The sequence below is a fragment of the Cebus imitator genome, unplaced genomic scaffold, assembly GCF_001604975.1.
Source record: "Cebus imitator isolate Cc_AM_T3 unplaced genomic scaffold, Cebus_imitator-1.0 Scaffold461, whole genome shotgun sequence".
In the NCBI taxonomy this organism is placed as follows: domain Eukaryota; kingdom Metazoa; phylum Chordata; class Mammalia; order Primates; family Cebidae; genus Cebus; species Cebus imitator.
The window spans coordinates 1,637,485-1,648,835 of NW_016107776.1; positions in this window are offsets into that span (position 1 = coordinate 1,637,485).

Consider the following 11,351-nt stretch of genomic DNA (forward strand, 5'->3'; position numbering starts at 1 on the left):
AAAAAAAAAAAAAAAAGAGTATATCAAATAAAGTTTACTGACTTCAGACTGGGTGCAATGGCTCACAACTGTAATCCCAGCACTTTGGGAGGCTGAAACAGGTGGATTGCTTGAGCCCAGGAGTTGGAGATCCACCTGGGCAACATAGTAAAACTCCATATCTCTACCAAAAAAAGTCAAAAATTAGCTGGCTGTGGTGGCACATACTTGTATTTCCAAATACTCAGGAGGCCTAGGTGGGAGGATCGTTTGAGCTCTGGAAATCAAGGCTGCAGTGAGCAGTGATTGCACCGCTGTACTCCAGCCTGGGCAACAGTGAGATCCTGTCTCAAAATTAAATACATAAGTTTACTGACTAAATAACAATTGTTTTTTGGGGGGTACTGACTGTTGAGAGCCTCCCGGGTGCCGTCAATGTTACACATGTTGATGTGGGTGTTAGTGACATGGATGAACATGAATGTCAATGTGCATATGTACATGTAAGATGAGTGCACTATACGTAATAAGAAGGAAACAACAGGAAAATGGACAAAAGTTGTAAACAAGCATTTCACAGAGCAGGAACTGCACATGGTAAATACGCATTCTAAAAGATGCTTAACTTCACCAGTCATGAAGGAAACAAGGTCCAAAACGTAGTGAAATGTTACTTTACACTTATGAGACCAGCATCAGGTGCTGGAGAGGACATGTGGCAACAGATCCTTGCATACCACTGGTGAGGCTGGGAATTGAACAACTGGGCAATTTCTCAAATATTTCCATGGCTTATGCACACCATTTCCACCCCTCAAAATATTCTCTCTTTTTTTTTTTTTTTGAGACGGAGTCTCACTCTGTCACCCAGGCTGGAATGCAGTGGTGTGATCTCGGCTCACTGCAACCTCCACCTCCTAGGTTCAAGTGATTCTCCTGCCTCAGCCTCCCAAGTAGCTGGGATTACAGGCATGCACCACTCTGCCCAGATAATTATTATTTTTTTTTGCATTTTTAGTGGAGGTGGAGTTTCACCATGTTGGACAGGCTGGTCTCGAACTCCTGACTTCAGGTGATCCACCTGCCTTGGCCTCTCAAAATGCTGGGTTTACAGGCACAAGCCACTGCACCCAGCTAGTGTTGTTAACTTTCATAGGGAAGGCATACTTTGGAGACAGTACATTGAGGTTATGTCAATGTCCTGCATCTTATCAGAATTCTGCGTAGAGATTTTAGCCACCTTGAAGGATTCTTGTCTGCAACACTGATTTCTTGCTTCAACGTGATTCTCTATTTCCCTCATTCTTTCTACATTAATCAATTGGAAATCTTCAGTAAGGACAACTGGTCCCTTCTTCTACACTTGTTTATTCATTCAGTTATTTATTTATATCTGTATAGACTTGCCAATACTTACTTTGTTGTATGGCTAATAATTTCATACTATCGATATGCACTTTCTAGCTAAGATTTTTTCAGGTCTGGCCAATGGGAGCTCCTTAAGACTGGCTCCGGTGTCCTTCCAGCGTGCTCCATCCTTTAGTGAGCACCTCTTTGCTCCTGTATAACAAGATATTTTGCGTTCATCTTGTATTTTTTCCCTCAGCTTTGAAATCAAGTTCGTCTTCAATGACATTTGGCTCTTTTGATTAGAGTGTGGTTGGAAAGTGAGCGCTGGACAGGATTCTGCTGTTGCTTCTAGCTCCCCCCAGTGGACAGAACTAGAAATTATACCTAAGTCTATCAACCCCTTAGAGGGACACACATCTGTTAATACACTTAGGACTAAATGGACATAATTTCTGAAATACACGAGTTTACACAAATGCCTTCAATTACCATCCAGCGCCACAGACTATATCCTAATATCTCATTTTCCATTTCATTTTCCAACAGTGAGAAACCTGGCCCTCAGGCTTTACCATGGATGGTTCAGGTTTTTATTGTTTTTGTTTTTGTTTTTTTGTTTTTCGCATTTGATGGTTCAGTTTTTTTATTCCTACAGAGGAGTTTCAGAACCGTGAATCCACGTGAACCTCTGGGAGACGTTTGCTAGCCAGACTGTATTTTCCCACTAGTCTTTTTGCATTTAGCAGTAAGCTATCCTTCCAAATACTCTCGCGCAAAGTATTTAGACAGACCACCTCCTTCGCTGCCCCTATCACTGTAGCTATGTTATTCTTTCATGAGAGATAGAGATTCAATTGTTGTTGTTTGGGGTTTTCCCCAAATCCGGGCTGATTCTGATGATTTATTTTGCAGATGTGTGGAGTATGATGCTGGATCTAAGAGGCGCTTCTTCCTCATCCCCGTGACCACTTCCTATTCTCACTCCTTGTCCATGTGTGTTCTCCAGGTACCAATCGCGTTAAGTGTCTCGTTTCTCCTGGCCGTGTTACTTTCGTACAGATGAGCTGATTGGTGCATTTTTCCTCCCATCACTTTCTTCCACGAAGTGTGGCGTACATGAATACCGTTTTGTACTTTGAGGTTTCCAGTCTATCCTGGAATGGCTCCATAGGATTTCTTTGAAATCATCCTCATCCTTTGTCTACACTCACCTGACTGCACTTTATGAATGCGCCATAGTGGATACAGCCAGTTCCACTTAGGATTTTCCCTAAATCCTATGTTTGGCACTTAGGATTTTCCCACGTTTTACATTCACTTAAATACACTGCTGATTTCCTTTTGTGTCATTGGAAGTATTTCTACATGGTAGTGGGGTTGCTCGAGTCAAAGTGAAATGCAGGTGTAGGTTTGTTGGCTACTGCCAAATTTCCCTCCAGAAACGTTATGCCAGTTGGCATTCTTATCAGCAGTGGATGAGAAGCATTTTTTCCATAAAACCCTCAGTAAGAACGAGGAAGGCTGTAGCATTGCAGATGGCACAGCTCCCACCTGCCCAGCACCAGGCTGAGATCCCTTTTCCACGTGGACTTGAAAGCTACATGGGCAGCTCTCCTCTTCCCGAGCTCCCCATGTGAAAGACTGATGTTGGGTGAGTGACAGCAGCCAGCGTCTATATTGGCAAGTTCCATCTCCCCAGGTTCTTGCACAGGAGATCTATTTGGCTTTGGGCGGCACCTTTCAAACCTCCTACACTCACTCCAAAGGGAGGATCTGAGTGGAGCAGCCAGCAAAGAATGGAGTCTGCTATCCCCTAAAGCCTTGTGTTGTGGAAGAGCTATCCCAGGCGGACTGGACACCTGGGCAGACTAGGCAGCTCTCACGTACCCAGCTCACTGGCACAGAAGATCGCCATCGGGCAGGTGATACAAGTCAAGAAACATTGGTTCCATGCTGAGGATCTACAGGGCCGGAGGGCTGAGGAGGAGCAGGGGGCAGCAGTCATTGGGCTGTGACCATCCTCCCAGTTGCCAGCTCTCACTGTACAGAAAACATTCACGGAAGTCATTTGCCGTAGGACAGGGCAACCCAAACCGCACAGCTCCCGTGGCATCGCACAGAGTTTCTGCCCCAGGAAGGAACGTGACAAGCCCCAAGGACTGACAGCTCCGTGGCCCTGCCTGAGGGGAGTGATTTTACTTAAGTCAGAGCAGGAAGAAAGTTCTGCACCAGAGTGATATTGGAGCCAAAGGACATCACAGTAGCTGGGGGCAGTCCTCCGTGGGAGCTCATGCCCCCAAAGCACAAAGGTCTGTACCTGTTTGTCCCCTTGACTCTGAGCCTGAGTGCCACTTCTGGCCACAGGTGACAAGGAATGAAGTTTGAATGATCTCCAAGGCCCTGGCTCTCAGCACAACCTCCATCCACGAGGGCTCTGGGGACTGTTGTGGAAGGAGTCACCAAAGGAATGAATCCAGCCAGCCAGGCCCGACTCCAGGGAATAACTGAAGGAGAGCTCACACGGGGACTAAGCGTATTTTGCACAATATGGACTTGGACATCTGGTGTGTAGAGGCTGGGATGTCACAGATTCAGTTCCTGACAAAGGAATAGAAACGGTCTCATTTCAGGTCAAGAAAGGTAATGAAACTTTCTAAGTTTCTCTCTCTCTCTCTCTCCTCTCTCTCTATTCCCCCCCCCATTTCAGAGGCAGAGTCTGACTGTGTCCCCCAGTCTGCAGTGCAGTGGCAGGATCATGGCTTCACTGCAACCAGGAACTCCTGGGCTCAAGTGATCCTCCCATCTCAGCCTCCTGAGTAGTTAGGACTAGAGGTGTGCTCCGCCAGTGTGGCTAATTTTTTGATTTTAATTTGTTATTATTATTATTCTAGAACAGGGATCTTGCTATATCGCCCAGGCTGGTCTCAAACCTCTGACCTCAAACCAGCCTCCCACCTCAGCCTCCCAAAGGATCAGAAGGGTTTTCTAAAAATGTCACTCAGTAGACACAAGGTGATCATGGATGTGTAGTTTTAGAAGTTTGTTAACAAAAAGCAGAAAATGCCCCAGACACACCTGAAACTAGACAATAACATGTCTTTTCTAAGATTTTTATCGGAAAGTACAGAAGAAATAAAGGATATTTCAAGTTCCAATAAATCACAGGCTGTTTGTTTTATCCAAGACTCAATTTCATATCCAAATAATATTTATGATTAATGAAATTCTTTTACAGTTTTTCATTTTTTGTCAATCCTAACAGAACAGATGCATTTTGATTTCCTTGGTGCCCAGGAAAGAGTGTATATTTTTCTGTACTTTACAGTACGTAGCATTTATAACATTTTAAGGTGTACCTCAATGTCAAAGGTTACTACTATTTCTCTCTCTTGACATTTTATTGTTTCATATTTCCTTTCTCAGGTTTGGAACCATCTGGAAATGAAAACTTGTCACGTACGTAGCAAGAATTATGAAATCATGTAAAAGATCAGGAATGATTTATATATAATTCTAATATGATTAAAATATGAAAATGGGGACAGGTGCAGTGGCTCATGCCTGTAATTCTAGCACTTTGGGAGGCCGAGGCAGGCAGATCACTTGAGGTCAGGAGTTCGAGACCAGCCTGTCCAACATGGTGAAACTCCGTCTCTACTAAAATATAAAAATTAGCCAGGCATGGTGGCGTGTGCCTGTAGTCCCAGCTACATGGGAGGCTGTGATGGGAGAATCACTTGAACCTTAAAGGTGGATCTGCAGTGAGCCGAGACCGTGCCATTGCACTCCAGCCTGGGGGGCAAGAGTGATACTCGGTCTCAAAAAAAAAAAAAAAAAAAAGGATAAAAAATTGGAAAAATATGGAAGAAACCAAATGGATTTCTAGTTCAACTAAATAATAATTATTCAGTGTCTATTTTTTGCCAGAAACAGTATATTTCATGTCCACAATCAGGGCTACAGACCCAGCTCTCAAGGGTAGGTGTCTCCTAAGCAAATTGAAGAACACAGGCATTAAGTTCATTAAATTAATAAACCGTTCTCTCTCTCTCTGTCTCTCTCTCTCTCTCCTTTTTGAGACAGTCTTGCTCTATCACCCAGGCTGAAGTGGAGTGCAGTGGCACAATTTAGGCTCACTGCAACCTTCACCTCCTGAGTTCAAGTGATTCTCCTGTCTCAGCCTCCTGAGTAGCTGGGTTTACAGGTGCATGCCACCATGCCCAGATAATTTTGTATTTTCAGTAGAGACGGGATTTCACCATGTTGGTCACTCTGGTCAGAGGTGGGTTTTCACCATGTTGGTGGGGCTGGTCTCGAACTCTTGATCTCATGTGATCTGCCTACCTTGGCCTCTCAAAGTGCTGAGATTACAGGTGGGAGCCACTGCCTCCCATCTAGCCAACCCTTTCTTTTAGAAGTGTTTACAAGTTGTCCCTTGGAGGACAAGCCTTGTGTTGGGACTGTCAGAAATAGTCGTGTGGGAATGAACAGGTCAGTGGGTGCTGAGTTTAATGGGTTATCTCCAGGTCAATCAAGGTCAAAGGTTTTAAGGCAGAGGGAAGGGCAGTGTGGATGTGTGGAGGCTCCTGAAAATGTCGGCTGCTCGTTTACCCAGGAATTTACAGCGCTATCATTTCCAGTAACCTCCTAAGGAACATGGATGGAGTCAAGTCTTCTGTATCAAATGATAAAACTGGGTAATGGGTGGGCGTGGTGGATCATGCCTGTAATCATAGGACTTTGGGAAGTCAAGGCAGCTGGATTACAAGGTCAAGAGATTGAGACCATTCTGACCAACATGGTGAAATCCTGTCTCTACTAAAAATACAAAAATTAGCTGGGTATGGTGGCGCCAGCCTGTAGTCCCAGCTACTCAGGAGGCTGAAGCGGAACCCTGGAGGCAGAGGTTACAGTGAGCTGAGATGGTGTCACTGCACTGCAGCCTGGCAACAGAGCAACACTCCGTCTCAAAATAAACAACTGTGTGGTGAACTGAGCAGTGATGGGGTCACATCTAGCCTGGCCCCATGGTGCAGGTGTCAGAAAGCAGAATGGAGGCAGCACCCCCGGCAGCACCAGGGACCACCAGGTCCTTTAGTGACCCTCCGCACAGCACTCCCTGCGGGCAGCTGCAGGTTTATCGTCACTGCTTCATTCCTGGAATGTTGTCCAAGGGGTCTACAACCTTCACCAACAAAGAAAAACCAGGAGGTGATTGCAGTGAGCCGAGATTGTGCCACTGCACTCCAGCCTGGCGCCTGGTGACAGGGTGAGACTCTGTAAAAAAAAAAAAAAAAGAAAAGAAAAACCAGGTCAGGAACAAATCATTTAAATTACAATGGGGGTGGCCAAGTAACTTCAAAAGATATTAAATATAACTACAAGTTGTGAAATGTTATTATGACCTACTCATCTTTGTGAATCTCAAAAATATTTAGGGGGGACATCTCATGCCTGTAATCCCAACACTTTGGGAGGCAGAAGCAGAAAGACTGCTCACGCCCAGGAGTTCGAGACCAGCCACCGCAAAAAGGCGAAACTCCCTACTCTACAAAAAATACAAGAAATTAGCCTGGTGTGGTGTCCCACACTTGTAGTTTCAGTTACCTGGTCGACTGCGTGCCCCTTTCCCCCGCCGCCCAGCCAACCCCGCCATTGCCAGTAGGCGCCTAGTGCGTATACTTTGACCCCTCCGCCGCCATTGCCAGCAGGTGCCTTGTGCGCATACCTTGCTGCACCAATCCGTTAATGTCTCGCGTGCTTTGTGCGTTAATGTCTCGCGTGCCTCTCCCTCCAGTACCTATTTCGCGCGCCCCGCACCGCCCCTCTGTTTTCCCACGGTTGCCCTCAGGTGCCTTGTGCGCATGTTTTGCCACTCCAGTTCGTTAAGGTTCCGGATCTTTTGTGCTCGCCTCTCCTCCAGTAACTATTGCGCGCGCTGCCCCCTCAACCCGCCACAGCGCCCCCAATCCCGCAGTTGCCAGCAGGTGCCTTGTGCGCATACATTGCCCCTTTCCCTGCCATTGCCAGCAGGCTCCTCGGGTGCACACTTTGACCCCTCCTCGCCATTGCCAGCAGGCGACTTGTGCACACACATTGCCCCCTCCGCCGCCATTGCCAGCAGGCGCCTCGAGCGCACACCTTGACCTCTCCCCGCCATTGCCAGCAGGTGCCTTATGCGCATACCTTGCTGCACCGATCCCTTAATGTCTCGCGTGCTTTGTGCGCTTGCCTCTCCCTCCAGTACCTATTTCGCGCGCCCCGCCACGGCCCCTCCATTTTCCCACGGTTGCCAGCAGGTGACTTGTGCGCGTGTCTTGCCACGCCAGTTCGTTAAGGTTCCGGGTCTTTTGTGCTCGCCTCTCCTCCAGTACCTATTGCGCGCGCTGCCCCCCCACCCCCTCACCGCGCCCCCAATCCCGCAGTTGCCAGCAGATGCCTTGTGCGCATATATTGCCCCCTCCGCCGCCATTGCCACAGGCGCCTTGTGCCCATACGTTGCCCCCTCCGCCGCCATTGCCAGCAGATGCCTTGTGCCCATACGTTGCTTCCTCCCCAGCCATTGCCAGCAGGCGCTTCGGGTGCACACCTTGACCTCTCCCCGCCATTGCCAGCAGGTGCCTTGTGCGCATACCTTGCCGCACCGATCCGTTAATGTCTCGCGTGCTTTGTGCGCGCGCCTCTCCCTCCAGTACTTATTTCGCGCGCTCCGCCACGGCCCCTCCGTTTTCCCACGGCTGCCAGCAGGTGACTTGTGCGTGAGTCTTGCCACGCCAGTTCGTTAAGGTTCCGGATCTTTTGTGCTCGCCTCTCCTCCAGTACCTATTGCACGCGCTGCCCCACCATCCCCTCACCGTGCCCCCAATCCCGCAGTTGCCAGCAGGTGCCTTGTGCACTTACCTTGCAGCGCCAATCCATTAAGGCCCCAAGTCCTTAGTGCTCGCGTCTCTCCCTCCAGTACCTACTGCGCCGCGCCGCCCCTTCTCCCTCCCGCCATTGCCAGCAGGTACCTTGTGCGCGTACCTTGCCACGCCAATCCTTTCAGGTCCGGCGTCCTTTGTGTGCGCGCCTCTCCTTCTGGTACCCATTGGGCGCGCCCCTCTACCCCCTAGGGCCCCTACTCCCGTCATTGCCCGCAGGTGCCTCGCGCACATACCTTGCACCCCTCACCCCCCGCCATTGCCAGCACGTGCCTCGCGCGCATAGTTTGCACCACTCCCCCCACCGCATTGTCAGCAGGTGCCTGGCGCGCATACCTTGTCGCGCGAATCCCTGAAGGTCGCCCTTCCGGCGCGGATCTTTCACTTGCGCCTGTTTTTGCACGCGCCCCGACTCGCGCAGGTTTGAAAGATGCGTTGCCCGGCAACAGGAGAAACTGCTCGCTTAGTCTTTAGCCTAGTTGGCAGCTAGAAGACGACGCTCAGAGCCCAGCTCTCCAGAGTTCAAGCATCCGAAAGTTCCCCACAGCTCCCAGAAGGGGCTACCTGGGCACTCTGTGCCCCTTATCCCTGTCCCGGCCCGAGTGCCGAGGACCTGCCAGTAGGGCTCAGTTGCCTTGAGCCCGCTCTCCCCATCCCTCCGTTCACTTTGCTTGTGGGATCTCCTCCTTGCTCCTGTCCCTGGGTGGAGTGGCAGGTCATCCTACAAGTGCCCGGACACTTGGAATCAGCACTGTGTCGAAACAACTTCAAGAAGGTTTTCCGGTGATCCTGCCTCTGCCTTCAGTTTGGATGCACAGGTACCACAGCAAGCTTCCAATTCCACACAAAAACCCTTTGTGGGGCCCAGGAGCAGGGAGTCACCCCTTTGGGGCCCACAACACCCAGCTGTGGCCCAGACTCCTGTCCAGAGGAGATCATGTTGAGAGCCTAAAGGGAGAGCGAGGCAGCGATGCCTGAGCAGGACAAGGACCCCAGAGTCCAAGAGAATCCTGATGATAAAAAAAGGGGACCTGAGGGCACCAGGGATGCACGGTCTGCATATAGGCCTGTAGGGGATAATGGAGACCCCTGGCCCTTAGTGTCCGGGCCCTGGTCTCTGCAGAGAGACCTCCATACCCAGAGGTCAGAAGTGAGATATGACCAGAGATACCAGCCTTGCAGGATGAGCCCCTGCACCAAAAGAAATGCCATCTCCACCTCCTACAGCTCCACGGGAGGCTTCCCGTGGCTAAAGAGGAGGAGGAGGCCAGACTCATCCCACTGCCCTGTGACCATGTCAGAAGTCACAGATGACAAGAAATCCCAGCCTTCTGGGATGAGCCCTGGCCCAAAAAGAAATGCCATTTCCAGCTCCTACAGCTCCACGGGAGGCTTCCCGTGGCTAAAGAGGAGGAGGGGACCAGACTCATCCCACTGCCCTGTGACCATGTCAGAAGTCACAGATGACAAGAAATCCCAGCCTTCTGGGATGAGCCCTGGCCCAAAAAGAAATGCCATTTCCAGCTCCTACAGCTCCACGGGAGGCTTCCCGTGGCTAAAGAGGAGGAGGGGGCCAGACTCATCCCACTGCCCTGTGACCATGTCAGAAGTCACAGATGACAAGAAATCCCAGCCTTCTGGGATGAGCCCTGGCCCAAAAAGAAATGCCATTTCTAGCTCCTACAGCTCCACGGGAGGCTTCCCGTGGCTAAAGAGGAGGAGGGCGCCAGACTCATCCCACTGCCCTGTGACCCTCAGTTCCTCAGACACAGTAAGTGAGGACAAGTCTCAGGCTGTCTCTCAGGCTGTCATTCACACCCAGGGTGAAAAGGCAGCAGATGCACCACCAGGGGAGAAACTGGCCCCCAGGAATGGCTCCCCCACATCTCAGGAGTCTAGGCCTCGTAGAAGAAAGTTTCCTCTGCTGCCACGCAGGCGAGGGGAGCCTCTGATGCTGCCACCTCCCTTACAGCTGGGGTTCCGGGTCACTGCTGAAGACCTGGACCTGGAGAAGGAGGCAGCACTCCGGTGCATTAATAGTGCACTGAGGGGTGAGGCCAAGGCCATCTGGGACTGTAGACCCTCACGGCCTTCCCAAGCTTTGTCCTCACCTGCAACAGGGACTTCTCTGCCTCCTGTCCCTAAAGCACCCAGCATGGATGCGCATCAGCAGACTCACAAGTCCCAAGGGTACCTGGGCTGCACGTCCCTCCTAGCATCTGCTACAGGGGCCCCCTCTAGACCTGCTGTGTCTGGGAGGAAGCGCCGCTAGTTAGGCCCCCTGTTCTCCTAAGATCCCCTTCCTGACACCTCTTCACATGCCCGGGACACAGCCCAGGTCACCTCGCTGATTCCTGCCCCCTTCCCAGCTCCAAGTGTGGACTGCAGCCTGAGAAGCCCAAGGCCTGGCACTTCTGCTGCTGCAGCTGCCGCAGGGGCCCTTACCCCCTCCACATGGAACGCCACGTGGGGCGCCCCACCGAATGGAGGGCAAAGAGGCCCCTCACATCCCTGGGCCTCAGCCCCAGCTGCAGCAGGTGCCCAGTCTGCCTTTCCTGCCTCTCCCAGCAGCAAAAGGATGAAATCCCCAACCCCAATGTGTGTGCATTTCCCTGTCCCCTTCACGCAGGGACCCCTTGTTTCCACTGACCCTCTCTCTCCTGGTCTGCAGATCGCTGGATCTGGATCTGCTTCCAGTTCTGCAGCCAGCACATCTGCTAACCTGGCACCCAAGGCAGCAAGTGACTCTGAGGTTACCCCCTTAGATACAGTCCCTTTCCCAGCCTCTCTTTCTGGGGCCTCCTGCTGGCTCCAGTGTAATCTTCCTCGAATCTCCTCAGGCCCATCTGATGCCCCTCAGGCGCAGCACAGCCTCAGGAAAGGACACCAGCAGCCCGGCAGGACGCAGGGTCTGTGGTCCCACCCCAGTACTGAAACTTCCTGTTACCGCCGCAGCCACCGCCCAGCCCAAACCTGCGGTCCTTCATGGGCAGCAGCTGGGAACCCGCACCTTGAAGTGCTCTCTTTTGTCTTCCGATCTGGCAGCTCCAGCTGCAGCCCCAGCCTCACCTGCTCCAAGACAGCCAGCCCAGGGCACCACAG